This window comes from Anomaloglossus baeobatrachus, unplaced genomic scaffold (assembly GCF_048569485.1).
Source record: "Anomaloglossus baeobatrachus isolate aAnoBae1 unplaced genomic scaffold, aAnoBae1.hap1 Scaffold_4298, whole genome shotgun sequence".
Lineage (NCBI taxonomy): Eukaryota > Metazoa > Chordata > Amphibia > Anura > Aromobatidae > Anomaloglossus > Anomaloglossus baeobatrachus.
The window spans coordinates 21,714-39,014 of NW_027443633.1; the positions used below are offsets into that span (position 1 = coordinate 21,714).

Here is a 17,301-nt window from a genome sequence, read left to right on the forward strand (position 1 = left end):
CAGATGCCAATTCTAGATGTTATCACACCTGTGGTCACTGCAGCAGCAGGTGAATCCACTTTGTCCAAAAGGGATCTATTCCATTCAATTGCAAATGATCTAGATAAGACAGAGAACTGCAGCACGGGGACATAGCCGAGTTGGTCAGGTTGAGTGGTGATGAGTTTGCTATTTGGATGAATAAAGAAAGTCAAAAGTGTGAAAGATAAAAAACAAAAGGAGGAAGTGTGAAAAGTGAATGGGCCAAATTGAGGTGCATATGAAGACGTATGCTTTCTTCCAATTCATTAAATCGGGCTAATATGAATCAGGTGAATTGAGTTCTGCTTTTGGAAACTGGGTTAAGAAGGGGTGCACCGTTCCTGGAGGTACTGCAATACCAGGTCAATGCGTGGAGTGGACAGAGCAAGCTCTTTTTCCATCTCCCTGTTCTAAAAATCCATTTAATATATGGTCCCCAGATAGGGGACGTATCAGATATTAAACTGATAAGAACAGATTTTTGATTTAATGAAGCTTTCCAAAGCACCACAAAAAATGCATGACCGAAGTCACACCAAAAACAGTGCAAAGGCTAGGATTCGTGTGGACCCCACCGTGAGGAGAGGGTCCCCAAAAATCAACCCCGTCCCTCCGAGCCAGAAGGCCACAGCAAGGGTCAGGGATCTTCGGTGCTCCCCCAAGCCGAAGCCTGGTTGAGCCTTGTCGTTGCTCCCAGCGTCCACCCAGGCATCTTACCCAAGTGGAGTAGAGAGCTACTAGTTGTTGGTTTCGCAGCCGAAACTGCCCGGACCGTCAACCGGTGTTGGTTTCTCAGCCCAAGGCTAACCGGACCTCCAACCGGGTGTTGGTTTCTCAGCCGAAGCTGACCCAGACCTCCAACCGGGTGTTGGTTTCTCAGCCGAAGCTGACCCAGACCTCCAACCGGGTGTTAGTTTCTCAGCCCAAAGCTGACCAGACCTCCGACCGGGATTGTAAAAATTTCCCTTCCTAGCCAGAAGGCCGGGATAGGGTAATATGCTCAAAAAGTATGAAAAGGCAAGGTTTGGTGTGCTACAGAGCCCAAGGCTTGCCGGGGTCCCAAGCCAGCAAGCTCAGACTCACTCCAGGGTCGTCAGTCCTGGGGCACGTTGTACCATAGCCCCCCACCCTTACTCAGTTTAATAGCCTCGATCCTGGTAGGGCCATGTTTTCCTCTAGATGAATATACTATCCACCCAGAGTACTAGCAAGCGCAACCTTCCAGTGTGCATTGTATCATTGTACTAAGGTGGCCTGGAGCTTAAACCACCTCTTCGAACAACACTACACTTGATCTTAGCCAAAAGGCCGAGAAGCGATAACCAGAATTGGTTTGGGCCTCGAGTGGCACCCTGGCCTATGCCGGACACATCTTAGGGAGAGAGAGCGAGAGGGAGACAAACCCACGCCTACACAAGACATTTTGTCACCCAAGCCAACCCTTGAAAAGGCTGCTTTGCAGAGCCAAAACAAGAAGAATGGTGCGTTTTGCAGCCGCCGCCCACTGCAATGAATCTGAATAACTCCTCCTTTAGGGCGCAAGCAACTCCCCTCCCCCTTGCAGTCTTTCCAATTCACGATACAAAAAGACGGACAGGACAGGTTGCCTGACTTTCCGTCACTGCCACCCTTTGCCATCCTTACCCGTAGAAAGCCCTTTCATCATCCCCAAACCCTAATCTTTTCCCTTTCCTTCCCAGCCCCCAAACCCTGCCCTCTGTACCTTTCTCACCACCCGCTTCCCTTCTCCTGTCATCCCCCTACCACCCGGGAAAAAAAGAGATTGCCCCCTCCTTCCACTAGCCCACCCTCCCACCCAAAGAACAACTTCTTCTGCGCAGCTTGTTTTCTAGGCAGCAGCGCTATTGTGATGTCATCGGGGGGCATTGTGACAAGCCGCCAGTGTTCCGTCTCTTCATGTTGTGCACAGTTCAAACGGAAAATACATCAACAGGCAGACTACAGAAAAGCTTACTATCAAAGGTTAGAGGGGGGCTTTCTCAGAGGGCTTTTTACAGTTTTTCTATTCCCAATTAGCCGTTTAAGTGTACTTATTGAAAGTAGTAATTCTTTCATAGGCCGCCCTTTCTTAGTATTTGACGTTCCTTATATTGCGGTATGAGGCTTCGCAGTAGGTTGCAAACATTCATCACCCATGACTGTCCCCAATTGAGCTCAGAAGCTCAATGTCTATCATGACCTCTCTTTTAGAATGTCCAAGAGCAAGCAAACTATTCCTCCAGGAGAGGGCGCCAACAGACTACTAAAGAGATCATCATTACTCAAAGAAAACCCCAAAAACCAATGCATGATAGGAATAAACAGGTAACTTTCTTTGGAGTGGAAGCGGAGAGATCGCACCAGATGCCAATTCTAGATGTTATCACACCTGTGGTCACTGCAGCAGCAGGTGAATCCACTTTGTCCAAAAGGGATCTATTCCATTCAATTGCAAATGATCTAGATAAGACAGAGAACTGCAGCACGGGGACATAGCCGAGTTGGTCAGGTTGAGTGGTGATGAGTTTGCTATTTGGATGAATAAAGAAAGTCAAAAGTGTGAAAGATAAAAAACAAAAGGAGGAAGTGTGAAAAGTGAATGGGCCAAATTGAGGTGCATATGAAGACGTATGCTTTCTTCCAATTCATTAAATCGGGCTAATATGAATCAGGTGAATTGAGTTCTGCTTTTGGAAACTGGGTTAAGAAGGGGTGCACCGTTCCTGGAGGTACTGCAATACCAGGTCAATGCGTGGAGTGGACAGAGCAAGCTCTTTTTCCATCTCCCTGTTCTAAAAATCCATTTAATATATGGTCCCCAGATAGGGGACGTATCAGATATTAAACTGATAAGAACAGATACTACACTTGATCTTAGCCAAAAGGCCGAGAAGCGATAACCAGAATTGGTTTGGGCCTCGAGTGGCACCCTGGCCTATGCCGGACACATCTTAGGGAGAGAGAGCGAGAGGGAGACAAACCCACGCCTACACAAGACATTTTGTCACCCAAGCCAACCCTTGAAAAGGCTGCTTTGCAGAGCCAAAACAAGAAGAATGGTGCGTTTTGCAGCCGCCGCCCACTGCAATGAATCTGAATAACTCCTCCTTTAGGGCGCAAGCAACTCCCCTCCCCCTTGCAGTCTTTCCAATTCACGATACAAAAAGACGGACAGGACAGGTTGCCTGACTTTCCGTCACTGCCACCCTTTGCCATCCTTACCCGTAGAAAGCCCTTTCATCATCCCCAAACCCTAATCTTTTCCCTTTCCTTCCCAGCCCCCAAACCCTGCCCTCTGTACCTTTCTCACCACCCGCTTCCCTTCTCCTGTCATCCCCCTACCACCCGGGAAAAAAAGAGATTGCCCCCTCCTTCCACTAGCCCACCCTCCCACCCAAAGAACAACTTCTTCTGCGCAGCTTGTTTTCTAGGCAGCAGCGCTATTGTGATGTCATCGGGGGGCATTGTGACAAGCCGCCAGTGTTCCGTCTCTTCATGTTGTGCACAGTTCAAACGGAAAATACATCAACAGGCAGACTACAGAAAAGCTTACTATCAAAGGTTAGAGGGGGGCTTTCTCAGAGGGCTTTTTACAGTTTTTCTATTCCCAATTAGCCGTTTAAGTGTACTTATTGAAAGTAGTAATTCTTTCATAGGCCGCCCTTTCTTAGTATTTGACGTTCCTTATATTGCGGTATGAGGCTTCGCAGTAGGTTGCAAACATTCATCACCCATGACTGTCCCCAATTGAGCTCAGAAGCTCAATGTCTATCATGACCTCTCTTTTAGAATGTCCAAGAGCAAGCAAACTATTCCTCCAGGAGAGGGCGCCAACAGACTACTAAAGAGATCATCATTACTCAAAGAAAACCCCAAAAACCAATGCATGATAGGAATAAACAGGTAACTTTCTTTGGAGTGGAAGCGGAGAGATCGCACCAGATGCCAATTCTAGATGTTATCACACCTGTGGTCACTGCAGCAGCAGGTGAATCCACTTTGTCCAAAAGGGATCTATTCCATTCAATTGCAAATGATCTAGATAAGACAGAGAACTGCAGCACGGGGACATAGCCGAGTTGGTCAGGTTGAGTGGTGATGAGTTTGCTATTTGGATGAATAAAGAAAGTCAAAAGTGTGAAAGATAAAAAACAAAAGGAGGAAGTGTGAAAAGTGAATGGGCCAAATTGAGGTGCATATGAAGACGTATGCTTTCTTCCAATTCATTAAATCGGGCTAATATGAATCAGGTGAATTGAGTTCTGCTTTTGGAAACTGGGTTAAGAAGGGGTGCACCGTTCCTGGAGGTACTGCAATACCAGGTCAATGCGTGGAGTGGACAGAGCAAGCTCTTTTTCCATCTCCCTGTTCTAAAAATCCATTTAATATATGGTCCCCAGATAGGGGACGTATCAGATATTAAACTGATAAGAACAGATACTACACTTGATCTTAGCCAAAAGGCCGAGAAGCGATAACCAGAATTGGTTTGGGCCTCGAGTGGCACCCTGGCCTATGCCGGACACATCTTAGGGAGAGAGAGCGAGAGGGAGACAAACCCACGCCTACACAAGACATTTTGTCACCCAAGCCAACCCTTGAAAAGGCTGCTTTGCAGAGCCAAAACAAGAAGAATGGTGCGTTTTGCAGCCGCCGCCCACTGCAATGAATCTGAATAACTCCTCCTTTAGGGCGCAAGCAACTCCCCTCCCCCTTGCAGTCTTTCCAATTCACGATACAAAAAGACGGACAGGACAGGTTGCCTGACTTTCCGTCACTGCCACCCTTTGCCATCCTTACCCGTAGAAAGCCCTTTCATCATCCCCAAACCCTAATCTTTTCCCTTTCCTTCCCAGCCCCCAAACCCTGCCCTCTGTACCTTTCTCACCACCCGCTTCCCTTCTCCTGTCATCCCCCTACCACCCGGGAAAAAAAGAGATTGCCCCCTCCTTCCACTAGCCCACCCTCCCACCCAAAGAACAACTTCTTCTGCGCAGCTTGTTTTCTAGGCAGCAGCGCTATTGTGATGTCATCGGGGGGCATTGTGACAAGCCGCCAGTGTTCCGTCTCTTCATGTTGTGCACAGTTCAAACGGAAAATACATCAACAGGCAGACTACAGAAAAGCTTACTATCAAAGGTTAGAGGGGGGCTTTCTCAGAGGGCTTTTTACAGTTTTTCTATTCCCAATTAGCCGTTTAAGTGTACTTATTGAAAGTAGTAATTCTTTCATAGGCCGCCCTTTCTTAGTATTTGACGTTCCTTATATTGCGGTATGAGGCTTCGCAGTAGGTTGCAAACATTCATCACCCATGACTGTCCCCAATTGAGCTCAGAAGCTCAATGTCTATCATGACCTCTCTTTTAGAATGTCCAAGAGCAAGCAAACTATTCCTCCAGGAGAGGGCGCCAACAGACTACTAAAGAGATCATCATTACTCAAAGAAAACCCCAAAAACCAATGCATGATAGGAATAAACAGGTAACTTTCTTTGGAGTGGAAGCGGAGAGATCGCACCAGATGCCAATTCTAGATGTTATCACACCTGTGGTCACTGCAGCAGCAGGTGAATCCACTTTGTCCAAAAGGGATCTATTCCATTCAATTGCAAATGATCTAGATAAGACAGAGAACTGCAGCACGGGGACATAGCCGAGTTGGTCAGGTTGAGTGGTGATGAGTTTGCTATTTGGATGAATAAAGAAAGTCAAAAGTGTGAAAGATAAAAAACAAAAGGAGGAAGTGTGAAAAGTGAATGGGCCAAATTGAGGTGCATATGAAGACGTATGCTTTCTTCCAATTCATTAAATCGGGCTAATATGAATCAGGTGAATTGAGTTCTGCTTTTGGAAACTGGGTTAAGAAGGGGTGCACCGTTCCTGGAGGTACTGCAATACCAGGTCAATGCGTGGAGTGGACAGAGCAAGCTCTTTTTCCATCTCCCTGTTCTAAAAATCCATTTAATATATGGTCCCCAGATAGGGGACGTATCAGATATTAAACTGATAAGAACAGATACTACACTTGATCTTAGCCAAAAGGCCGAGAAGCGATAACCAGAATTGGTTTGGGCCTCGAGTGGCACCCTGGCCTATGCCGGACACATCTTAGGGAGAGAGAGCGAGAGGGAGACAAACCCACGCCTACACAAGACATTTTGTCACCCAAGCCAACCCTTGAAAAGGCTGCTTTGCAGAGCCAAAACAAGAAGAATGGTGCGTTTTGCAGCCGCCGCCCACTGCAATGAATCTGAATAACTCCTCCTTTAGGGCGCAAGCAACTCCCCTCCCCCTTGCAGTCTTTCCAATTCACGATACAAAAAGACGGACAGGACAGGTTGCCTGACTTTCCGTCACTGCCACCCTTTGCCATCCTTACCCGTAGAAAGCCCTTTCATCATCCCCAAACCCTAATCTTTTCCCTTTCCTTCCCAGCCCCCAAACCCTGCCCTCTGTACCTTTCTCACCACCCGCTTCCCTTCTCCTGTCATCCCCCTACCACCCGGGAAAAAAAGAGATTGCCCCCTCCTTCCACTAGCCCACCCTCCCACCCAAAGAACAACTTCTTCTGCGCAGCTTGTTTTCTAGGCAGCAGCGCTATTGTGATGTCATCGGGGGGCATTGTGACAAGCCGCCAGTGTTCCGTCTCTTCATGTTGTGCACAGTTCAAACGGAAAATACATCAACAGGCAGACTACAGAAAAGCTTACTATCAAAGGTTAGAGGGGGGCTTTCTCAGAGGGCTTTTTACAGTTTTTCTATTCCCAATTAGCCGTTTAAGTGTACTTATTGAAAGTAGTAATTCTTTCATAGGCCGCCCTTTCTTAGTATTTGACGTTCCTTATATTGCGGTATGAGGCTTCGCAGTAGGTTGCAAACATTCATCACCCATGACTGTCCCCAATTGAGCTCAGAAGCTCAATGTCTATCATGACCTCTCTTTTAGAATGTCCAAGAGCAAGCAAACTATTCCTCCAGGAGAGGGCGCCAACAGACTACTAAAGAGATCATCATTACTCAAAGAAAACCCCAAAAACCAATGCATGATAGGAATAAACAGGTAACTTTCTTTGGAGTGGAAGCGGAGAGATCGCACCAGATGCCAATTCTAGATGTTATCACACCTGTGGTCACTGCAGCAGCAGGTGAATCCACTTTGTCCAAAAGGGATCTATTCCATTCAATTGCAAATGATCTAGATAAGACAGAGAACTGCAGCACGGGGACATAGCCGAGTTGGTCAGGTTGAGTGGTGATGAGTTTGCTATTTGGATGAATAAAGAAAGTCAAAAGTGTGAAAGATAAAAAACAAAAGGAGGAAGTGTGAAAAGTGAATGGGCCAAATTGAGGTGCATATGAAGACGTATGCTTTCTTCCAATTCATTAAATCGGGCTAATATGAATCAGGTGAATTGAGTTCTGCTTTTGGAAACTGGGTTAAGAAGGGGTGCACCGTTCCTGGAGGTACTGCAATACCAGGTCAATGCGTGGAGTGGACAGAGCAAGCTCTTTTTCCATCTCCCTGTTCTAAAAATCCATTTAATATATGGTCCCCAGATAGGGGACGTATCAGATATTAAACTGATAAGAACAGATACTACACTTGATCTTAGCCAAAAGGCCGAGAAGCGATAACCAGAATTGGTTTGGGCCTCGAGTGGCACCCTGGCCTATGCCGGACACATCTTAGGGAGAGAGAGCGAGAGGGAGACAAACCCACGCCTACACAAGACATTTTGTCACCCAAGCCAACCCTTGAAAAGGCTGCTTTGCAGAGCCAAAACAAGAAGAATGGTGCGTTTTGCAGCCGCCGCCCACTGCAATGAATCTGAATAACTCCTCCTTTAGGGCGCAAGCAACTCCCCTCCCCCTTGCAGTCTTTCCAATTCACGATACAAAAAGACGGACAGGACAGGTTGCCTGACTTTCCGTCACTGCCACCCTTTGCCATCCTTACCCGTAGAAAGCCCTTTCATCATCCCCAAACCCTAATCTTTTCCCTTTCCTTCCCAGCCCCCAAACCCTGCCCTCTGTACCTTTCTCACCACCCGCTTCCCTTCTCCTGTCATCCCCCTACCACCCGGGAAAAAAAGAGATTGCCCCCTCCTTCCACTAGCCCACCCTCCCACCCAAAGAACAACTTCTTCTGCGCAGCTTGTTTTCTAGGCAGCAGCGCTATTGTGATGTCATCGGGGGGCATTGTGACAAGCCGCCAGTGTTCCGTCTCTTCATGTTGTGCACAGTTCAAACGGAAAATACATCAACAGGCAGACTACAGAAAAGCTTACTATCAAAGGTTAGAGGGGGGCTTTCTCAGAGGGCTTTTTACAGTTTTTCTATTCCCAATTAGCCGTTTAAGTGTACTTATTGAAAGTAGTAATTCTTTCATAGGCCGCCCTTTCTTAGTATTTGACGTTCCTTATATTGCGGTATGAGGCTTCGCAGTAGGTTGCAAACATTCATCACCCATGACTGTCCCCAATTGAGCTCAGAAGCTCAATGTCTATCATGACCTCTCTTTTAGAATGTCCAAGAGCAAGCAAACTATTCCTCCAGGAGAGGGCGCCAACAGACTACTAAAGAGATCATCATTACTCAAAGAAAACCCCAAAAACCAATGCATGATAGGAATAAACAGGTAACTTTCTTTGGAGTGGAAGCGGAGAGATCGCACCAGATGCCAATTCTAGATGTTATCACACCTGTGGTCACTGCAGCAGCAGGTGAATCCACTTTGTCCAAAAGGGATCTATTCCATTCAATTGCAAATGATCTAGATAAGACAGAGAACTGCAGCACGGGGACATAGCCGAGTTGGTCAGGTTGAGTGGTGATGAGTTTGCTATTTGGATGAATAAAGAAAGTCAAAAGTGTGAAAGATAAAAAACAAAAGGAGGAAGTGTGAAAAGTGAATGGGCCAAATTGAGGTGCATATGAAGACGTATGCTTTCTTCCAATTCATTAAATCGGGCTAATATGAATCAGGTGAATTGAGTTCTGCTTTTGGAAACTGGGTTAAGAAGGGGTGCACCGTTCCTGGAGGTACTGCAATACCAGGTCAATGCGTGGAGTGGACAGAGCAAGCTCTTTTTCCATCTCCCTGTTCTAAAAATCCATTTAATATATGGTCCCCAGATAGGGGACGTATCAGATATTAAACTGATAAGAACAGATACTACACTTGATCTTAGCCAAAAGGCCGAGAAGCGATAACCAGAATTGGTTTGGGCCTCGAGTGGCACCCTGGCCTATGCCGGACACATCTTAGGGAGAGAGAGCGAGAGGGAGACAAACCCACGCCTACACAAGACATTTTGTCACCCAAGCCAACCCTTGAAAAGGCTGCTTTGCAGAGCCAAAACAAGAAGAATGGTGCGTTTTGCAGCCGCCGCCCACTGCAATGAATCTGAATAACTCCTCCTTTAGGGCGCAAGCAACTCCCCTCCCCCTTGCAGTCTTTCCAATTCACGATACAAAAAGACGGACAGGACAGGTTGCCTGACTTTCCGTCACTGCCACCCTTTGCCATCCTTACCCGTAGAAAGCCCTTTCATCATCCCCAAACCCTAATCTTTTCCCTTTCCTTCCCAGCCCCCAAACCCTGCCCTCTGTACCTTTCTCACCACCCGCTTCCCTTCTCCTGTCATCCCCCTACCACCCGGGAAAAAAAGAGATTGCCCCCTCCTTCCACTAGCCCACCCTCCCACCCAAAGAACAACTTCTTCTGCGCAGCTTGTTTTCTAGGCAGCAGCGCTATTGTGATGTCATCGGGGGGCATTGTGACAAGCCGCCAGTGTTCCGTCTCTTCATGTTGTGCACAGTTCAAACGGAAAATACATCAACAGGCAGACTACAGAAAAGCTTACTATCAAAGGTTAGAGGGGGGCTTTCTCAGAGGGCTTTTTACAGTTTTTCTATTCCCAATTAGCCGTTTAAGTGTACTTATTGAAAGTAGTAATTCTTTCATAGGCCGCCCTTTCTTAGTATTTGACGTTCCTTATATTGCGGTATGAGGCTTCGCAGTAGGTTGCAAACATTCATCACCCATGACTGTCCCCAATTGAGCTCAGAAGCTCAATGTCTATCATGACCTCTCTTTTAGAATGTCCAAGAGCAAGCAAACTATTCCTCCAGGAGAGGGCGCCAACAGACTACTAAAGAGATCATCATTACTCAAAGAAAACCCCAAAAACCAATGCATGATAGGAATAAACAGGTAACTTTCTTTGGAGTGGAAGCGGAGAGATCGCACCAGATGCCAATTCTAGATGTTATCACACCTGTGGTCACTGCAGCAGCAGGTGAATCCACTTTGTCCAAAAGGGATCTATTCCATTCAATTGCAAATGATCTAGATAAGACAGAGAACTGCAGCACGGGGACATAGCCGAGTTGGTCAGGTTGAGTGGTGATGAGTTTGCTATTTGGATGAATAAAGAAAGTCAAAAGTGTGAAAGATAAAAAACAAAAGGAGGAAGTGTGAAAAGTGAATGGGCCAAATTGAGGTGCATATGAAGACGTATGCTTTCTTCCAATTCATTAAATCGGGCTAATATGAATCAGGTGAATTGAGTTCTGCTTTTGGAAACTGGGTTAAGAAGGGGTGCACCGTTCCTGGAGGTACTGCAATACCAGGTCAATGCGTGGAGTGGACAGAGCAAGCTCTTTTTCCATCTCCCTGTTCTAAAAATCCATTTAATATATGGTCCCCAGATAGGGGACGTATCAGATATTAAACTGATAAGAACAGATACTACACTTGATCTTAGCCAAAAGGCCGAGAAGCGATAACCAGAATTGGTTTGGGCCTCGAGTGGCACCCTGGCCTATGCCGGACACATCTTAGGGAGAGAGAGCGAGAGGGAGACAAACCCACGCCTACACAAGACATTTTGTCACCCAAGCCAACCCTTGAAAAGGCTGCTTTGCAGAGCCAAAACAAGAAGAATGGTGCGTTTTGCAGCCGCCGCCCACTGCAATGAATCTGAATAACTCCTCCTTTAGGGCGCAAGCAACTCCCCTCCCCCTTGCAGTCTTTCCAATTCACGATACAAAAAGACGGACAGGACAGGTTGCCTGACTTTCCGTCACTGCCACCCTTTGCCATCCTTACCCGTAGAAAGCCCTTTCATCATCCCCAAACCCTAATCTTTTCCCTTTCCTTCCCAGCCCCCAAACCCTGCCCTCTGTACCTTTCTCACCACCCGCTTCCCTTCTCCTGTCATCCCCCTACCACCCGGGAAAAAAAGAGATTGCCCCCTCCTTCCACTAGCCCACCCTCCCACCCAAAGAACAACTTCTTCTGCGCAGCTTGTTTTCTAGGCAGCAGCGCTATTGTGATGTCATCGGGGGGCATTGTGACAAGCCGCCAGTGTTCCGTCTCTTCATGTTGTGCACAGTTCAAACGGAAAATACATCAACAGGCAGACTACAGAAAAGCTTACTATCAAAGGTTAGAGGGGGGCTTTCTCAGAGGGCTTTTTACAGTTTTTCTATTCCCAATTAGCCGTTTAAGTGTACTTATTGAAAGTAGTAATTCTTTCATAGGCCGCCCTTTCTTAGTATTTGACGTTCCTTATATTGCGGTATGAGGCTTCGCAGTAGGTTGCAAACATTCATCACCCATGACTGTCCCCAATTGAGCTCAGAAGCTCAATGTCTATCATGACCTCTCTTTTAGAATGTCCAAGAGCAAGCAAACTATTCCTCCAGGAGAGGGCGCCAACAGACTACTAAAGAGATCATCATTACTCAAAGAAAACCCCAAAAACCAATGCATGATAGGAATAAACAGGTAACTTTCTTTGGAGTGGAAGCGGAGAGATCGCACCAGATGCCAATTCTAGATGTTATCACACCTGTGGTCACTGCAGCAGCAGGTGAATCCACTTTGTCCAAAAGGGATCTATTCCATTCAATTGCAAATGATCTAGATAAGACAGAGAACTGCAGCACGGGGACATAGCCGAGTTGGTCAGGTTGAGTGGTGATGAGTTTGCTATTTGGATGAATAAAGAAAGTCAAAAGTGTGAAAGATAAAAAACAAAAGGAGGAAGTGTGAAAAGTGAATGGGCCAAATTGAGGTGCATATGAAGACGTATGCTTTCTTCCAATTCATTAAATCGGGCTAATATGAATCAGGTGAATTGAGTTCTGCTTTTGGAAACTGGGTTAAGAAGGGGTGCACCGTTCCTGGAGGTACTGCAATACCAGGTCAATGCGTGGAGTGGACAGAGCAAGCTCTTTTTCCATCTCCCTGTTCTAAAAATCCATTTAATATATGGTCCCCAGATAGGGGACGTATCAGATATTAAACTGATAAGAACAGATACTACACTTGATCTTAGCCAAAAGGCCGAGAAGCGATAACCAGAATTGGTTTGGGCCTCGAGTGGCACCCTGGCCTATGCCGGACACATCTTAGGGAGAGAGAGCGAGAGGGAGACAAACCCACGCCTACACAAGACATTTTGTCACCCAAGCCAACCCTTGAAAAGGCTGCTTTGCAGAGCCAAAACAAGAAGAATGGTGCGTTTTGCAGCCGCCGCCCACTGCAATGAATCTGAATAACTCCTCCTTTAGGGCGCAAGCAACTCCCCTCCCCCTTGCAGTCTTTCCAATTCACGATACAAAAAGACGGACAGGACAGGTTGCCTGACTTTCCGTCACTGCCACCCTTTGCCATCCTTACCCGTAGAAAGCCCTTTCATCATCCCCAAACCCTAATCTTTTCCCTTTCCTTCCCAGCCCCCAAACCCTGCCCTCTGTACCTTTCTCACCACCCGCTTCCCTTCTCCTGTCATCCCCCTACCACCCGGGAAAAAAAGAGATTGCCCCCTCCTTCCACTAGCCCACCCTCCCACCCAAAGAACAACTTCTTCTGCGCAGCTTGTTTTCTAGGCAGCAGCGCTATTGTGATGTCATCGGGGGGCATTGTGACAAGCCGCCAGTGTTCCGTCTCTTCATGTTGTGCACAGTTCAAACGGAAAATACATCAACAGGCAGACTACAGAAAAGCTTACTATCAAAGGTTAGAGGGGGGCTTTCTCAGAGGGCTTTTTACAGTTTTTCTATTCCCAATTAGCCGTTTAAGTGTACTTATTGAAAGTAGTAATTCTTTCATAGGCCGCCCTTTCTTAGTATTTGACGTTCCTTATATTGCGGTATGAGGCTTCGCAGTAGGTTGCAAACATTCATCACCCATGACTGTCCCCAATTGAGCTCAGAAGCTCAATGTCTATCATGACCTCTCTTTTAGAATGTCCAAGAGCAAGCAAACTATTCCTCCAGGAGAGGGCGCCAACAGACTACTAAAGAGATCATCATTACTCAAAGAAAACCCCAAAAACCAATGCATGATAGGAATAAACAGGTAACTTTCTTTGGAGTGGAAGCGGAGAGATCGCACCAGATGCCAATTCTAGATGTTATCACACCTGTGGTCACTGCAGCAGCAGGTGAATCCACTTTGTCCAAAAGGGATCTATTCCATTCAATTGCAAATGATCTAGATAAGACAGAGAACTGCAGCACGGGGACATAGCCGAGTTGGTCAGGTTGAGTGGTGATGAGTTTGCTATTTGGATGAATAAAGAAAGTCAAAAGTGTGAAAGATAAAAAACAAAAGGAGGAAGTGTGAAAAGTGAATGGGCCAAATTGAGGTGCATATGAAGACGTATGCTTTCTTCCAATTCATTAAATCGGGCTAATATGAATCAGGTGAATTGAGTTCTGCTTTTGGAAACTGGGTTAAGAAGGGGTGCACCGTTCCTGGAGGTACTGCAATACCAGGTCAATGCGTGGAGTGGACAGAGCAAGCTCTTTTTCCATCTCCCTGTTCTAAAAATCCATTTAATATATGGTCCCCAGATAGGGGACGTATCAGATATTAAACTGATAAGAACAGATACTACACTTGATCTTAGCCAAAAGGCCGAGAAGCGATAACCAGAATTGGTTTGGGCCTCGAGTGGCACCCTGGCCTATGCCGGACACATCTTAGGGAGAGAGAGCGAGAGGGAGACAAACCCACGCCTACACAAGACATTTTGTCACCCAAGCCAACCCTTGAAAAGGCTGCTTTGCAGAGCCAAAACAAGAAGAATGGTGCGTTTTGCAGCCGCCGCCCACTGCAATGAATCTGAATAACTCCTCCTTTAGGGCGCAAGCAACTCCCCTCCCCCTTGCAGTCTTTCCAATTCACGATACAAAAAGACGGACAGGACAGGTTGCCTGACTTTCCGTCACTGCCACCCTTTGCCATCCTTACCCGTAGAAAGCCCTTTCATCATCCCCAAACCCTAATCTTTTCCCTTTCCTTCCCAGCCCCCAAACCCTGCCCTCTGTACCTTTCTCACCACCCGCTTCCCTTCTCCTGTCATCCCCCTACCACCCGGGAAAAAAAGAGATTGCCCCCTCCTTCCACTAGCCCACCCTCCCACCCAAAGAACAACTTCTTCTGCGCAGCTTGTTTTCTAGGCAGCAGCGCTATTGTGATGTCATCGGGGGGCATTGTGACAAGCCGCCAGTGTTCCGTCTCTTCATGTTGTGCACAGTTCAAACGGAAAATACATCAACAGGCAGACTACAGAAAAGCTTACTATCAAAGGTTAGAGGGGGGCTTTCTCAGAGGGCTTTTTACAGTTTTTCTATTCCCAATTAGCCGTTTAAGTGTACTTATTGAAAGTAGTAATTCTTTCATAGGCCGCCCTTTCTTAGTATTTGACGTTCCTTATATTGCGGTATGAGGCTTCGCAGTAGGTTGCAAACATTCATCACCCATGACTGTCCCCAATTGAGCTCAGAAGCTCAATGTCTATCATGACCTCTCTTTTAGAATGTCCAAGAGCAAGCAAACTATTCCTCCAGGAGAGGGCGCCAACAGACTACTAAAGAGATCATCATTACTCAAAGAAAACCCCAAAAACCAATGCATGATAGGAATAAACAGGTAACTTTCTTTGGAGTGGAAGCGGAGAGATCGCACCAGATGCCAATTCTAGATGTTATCACACCTGTGGTCACTGCAGCAGCAGGTGAATCCACTTTGTCCAAAAGGGATCTATTCCATTCAATTGCAAATGATCTAGATAAGACAGAGAACTGCAGCACGGGGACATAGCCGAGTTGGTCAGGTTGAGTGGTGATGAGTTTGCTATTTGGATGAATAAAGAAAGTCAAAAGTGTGAAAGATAAAAAACAAAAGGAGGAAGTGTGAAAAGTGAATGGGCCAAATTGAGGTGCATATGAAGACGTATGCTTTCTTCCAATTCATTAAATCGGGCTAATATGAATCAGGTGAATTGAGTTCTGCTTTTGGAAACTGGGTTAAGAAGGGGTGCACCGTTCCTGGAGGTACTGCAATACCAGGTCAATGCGTGGAGTGGACAGAGCAAGCTCTTTTTCCATCTCCCTGTTCTAAAAATCCATTTAATATATGGTCCCCAGATAGGGGACGTATCAGATATTAAACTGATAAGAACAGATACTACACTTGATCTTAGCCAAAAGGCCGAGAAGCGATAACCAGAATTGGTTTGGGCCTCGAGTGGCACCCTGGCCTATGCCGGACACATCTTAGGGAGAGAGAGCGAGAGGGAGACAAACCCACGCCTACACAAGACATTTTGTCACCCAAGCCAACCCTTGAAAAGGCTGCTTTGCAGAGCCAAAACAAGAAGAATGGTGCGTTTTGCAGCCGCCGCCCACTGCAATGAATCTGAATAACTCCTCCTTTAGGGCGCAAGCAACTCCCCTCCCCCTTGCAGTCTTTCCAATTCACGATACAAAAAGACGGACAGGACAGGTTGCCTGACTTTCCGTCACTGCCACCCTTTGCCATCCTTACCCGTAGAAAGCCCTTTCATCATCCCCAAACCCTAATCTTTTCCCTTTCCTTCCCAGCCCCCAAACCCTGCCCTCTGTACCTTTCTCACCACCCGCTTCCCTTCTCCTGTCATCCCCCTACCACCCGGGAAAAAAAGAGATTGCCCCCTCCTTCCACTAGCCCACCCTCCCACCCAAAGAACAACTTCTTCTGCGCAGCTTGTTTTCTAGGCAGCAGCGCTATTGTGATGTCATCGGGGGGCATTGTGACAAGCCGCCAGTGTTCCGTCTCTTCATGTTGTGCACAGTTCAAACGGAAAATACATCAACAGGCAGACTACAGAAAAGCTTACTATCAAAGGTTAGAGGGGGGGCTTTCTCAGAGGGCTTTTTACAGTTTTTCTATTCCCAATTAGCCGTTTAAGTGTACTTATTGAAAGTAGTAATTCTTTCATAGGCCGCCCTTTCTTAGTATTTGACGTTCCTTATATTGCGGTATGAGGCTTCGCAGTAGGTTGCAAACATTCATCACCCATGACTGTCCCCAATTGAGCTCAGAAGCTCAATGTCTATCATGACCTCTCTTTTAGAATGTCCAAGAGCAAGCAAACTATTCCTCCAGGAGAGGGCGCCAACAGACTACTAAAGAGATCATCATTACTCAAAGAAAACCCCAAAAACCAATGCATGATAGGAATAAACAGGTAACTTTCTTTGGAGTGGAAGCGGAGAGATCGCACCAGATGCCAATTCTAGATGTTATCACACCTGTGGTCACTGCAGCAGCAGGTGAATCCACTTTGTCCAAAAGGGATCTATTCCATTCAATTGCAAATGATCTAGATAAGACAGAGAACTGCAGCACGGGGACATAGCCGAGTTGGTCAGGTTGAGTGGTGATGAGTTTGCTATTTGGATGAATAAAGAAAGTCAAAAGTGTGAAAGATAAAAAACAAAAGGAGGAAGTGTGAAAAGTGAATGGGCCAAATTGAGGTGCATATGAAGACGTATGCTTTCTTCCAATTCATTAAATCGGGCTAATATGAATCAGGTGAATTGAGTTCTGCTTTTGGAAACTGGGTTAAGAAGGGGTGCACCGTTCCTGGAGGTACTGCAATACCAGGTCAATGCGTGGAGTGGACAGAGCAAGCTCTTTTTCCATCTCCCTGTTCTAAAAATCCATTTAATATATGGTCCCCAGATAGGGGACGTATCAGATATTAAACTGATAAGAACAGATACTACACTTGATCTTAGCCAAAAGGCCGAGAAGCGATAACCAGAATTGGTTTGGGCCTCGAGTGGCACCCTGGCCTATGCCGGACACATCTTAGGGAGAGAGAGCGAGAGGGAGACAAACCCACGCCTACACAAGACATTTTGTCACCCAAGCCAACCCTTGAAAAGGCTGCTTTGCAGAGCCAAAACAAGAAGAATGGTGCGTTTTGCAGCCGCC

General features: G+C 46.6%; 11 non-coding genes across 11 annotated transcripts; all 11 read right to left on the bottom strand.

The window, feature by feature from the left end:
* Nucleotides 1–346: 346 nt before the first annotated feature.
* On the bottom strand, nt 347–539 carry LOC142279337 (U2 spliceosomal RNA). Its single transcript, XR_012741984.1, has one exon. It is a non-coding gene; the product is annotated as a U2 spliceosomal RNA (small nuclear RNA).
* A 2,189-nt stretch (nt 540–2,728) lies between these two features.
* Nucleotides 2,729–2,919, bottom strand: LOC142279325 (U2 spliceosomal RNA). The gene has a single exon (XR_012741973.1). It is a non-coding gene; the product is annotated as a U2 spliceosomal RNA (small nuclear RNA).
* Nucleotides 2,920–4,306: 1,387 nt separating this feature from the next.
* On the bottom strand, nt 4,307–4,497 carry LOC142279326 (U2 spliceosomal RNA). The gene has a single exon (XR_012741974.1). It is a non-coding gene; the product is annotated as a U2 spliceosomal RNA (small nuclear RNA).
* Nucleotides 4,498–5,884: 1,387 nt separating this feature from the next.
* Nucleotides 5,885–6,075, bottom strand: LOC142279327 (U2 spliceosomal RNA). Its single transcript, XR_012741975.1, has one exon. It is a non-coding gene; the product is annotated as a U2 spliceosomal RNA (small nuclear RNA).
* Nucleotides 6,076–7,462: 1,387 nt separating this feature from the next.
* LOC142279329 (U2 spliceosomal RNA) lies at nt 7,463–7,653 on the bottom strand. The gene has a single exon (XR_012741977.1). It is a non-coding gene; the product is annotated as a U2 spliceosomal RNA (small nuclear RNA).
* Nucleotides 7,654–9,040: 1,387 nt separating this feature from the next.
* Nucleotides 9,041–9,231, bottom strand: LOC142279330 (U2 spliceosomal RNA). Its single transcript, XR_012741978.1, has one exon. It is a non-coding gene; the product is annotated as a U2 spliceosomal RNA (small nuclear RNA).
* A 1,387-nt stretch (nt 9,232–10,618) lies between these two features.
* Nucleotides 10,619–10,809, bottom strand: LOC142279331 (U2 spliceosomal RNA). Its single transcript, XR_012741979.1, has one exon. It is a non-coding gene; the product is annotated as a U2 spliceosomal RNA (small nuclear RNA).
* Nucleotides 10,810–12,196: 1,387 nt separating this feature from the next.
* On the bottom strand, nt 12,197–12,387 carry LOC142279333 (U2 spliceosomal RNA). Its single transcript, XR_012741980.1, has one exon. It is a non-coding gene; the product is annotated as a U2 spliceosomal RNA (small nuclear RNA).
* A 1,387-nt stretch (nt 12,388–13,774) lies between these two features.
* On the bottom strand, nt 13,775–13,965 carry LOC142279334 (U2 spliceosomal RNA). The gene has a single exon (XR_012741981.1). It is a non-coding gene; the product is annotated as a U2 spliceosomal RNA (small nuclear RNA).
* Nucleotides 13,966–15,352: 1,387 nt separating this feature from the next.
* LOC142279335 (U2 spliceosomal RNA) lies at nt 15,353–15,543 on the bottom strand. Its single transcript, XR_012741982.1, has one exon. It is a non-coding gene; the product is annotated as a U2 spliceosomal RNA (small nuclear RNA).
* A 1,388-nt stretch (nt 15,544–16,931) lies between these two features.
* LOC142279336 (U2 spliceosomal RNA) lies at nt 16,932–17,122 on the bottom strand. Its single transcript, XR_012741983.1, has one exon. It is a non-coding gene; the product is annotated as a U2 spliceosomal RNA (small nuclear RNA).
* Nucleotides 17,123–17,301: the final 179 nt, after the last annotated feature.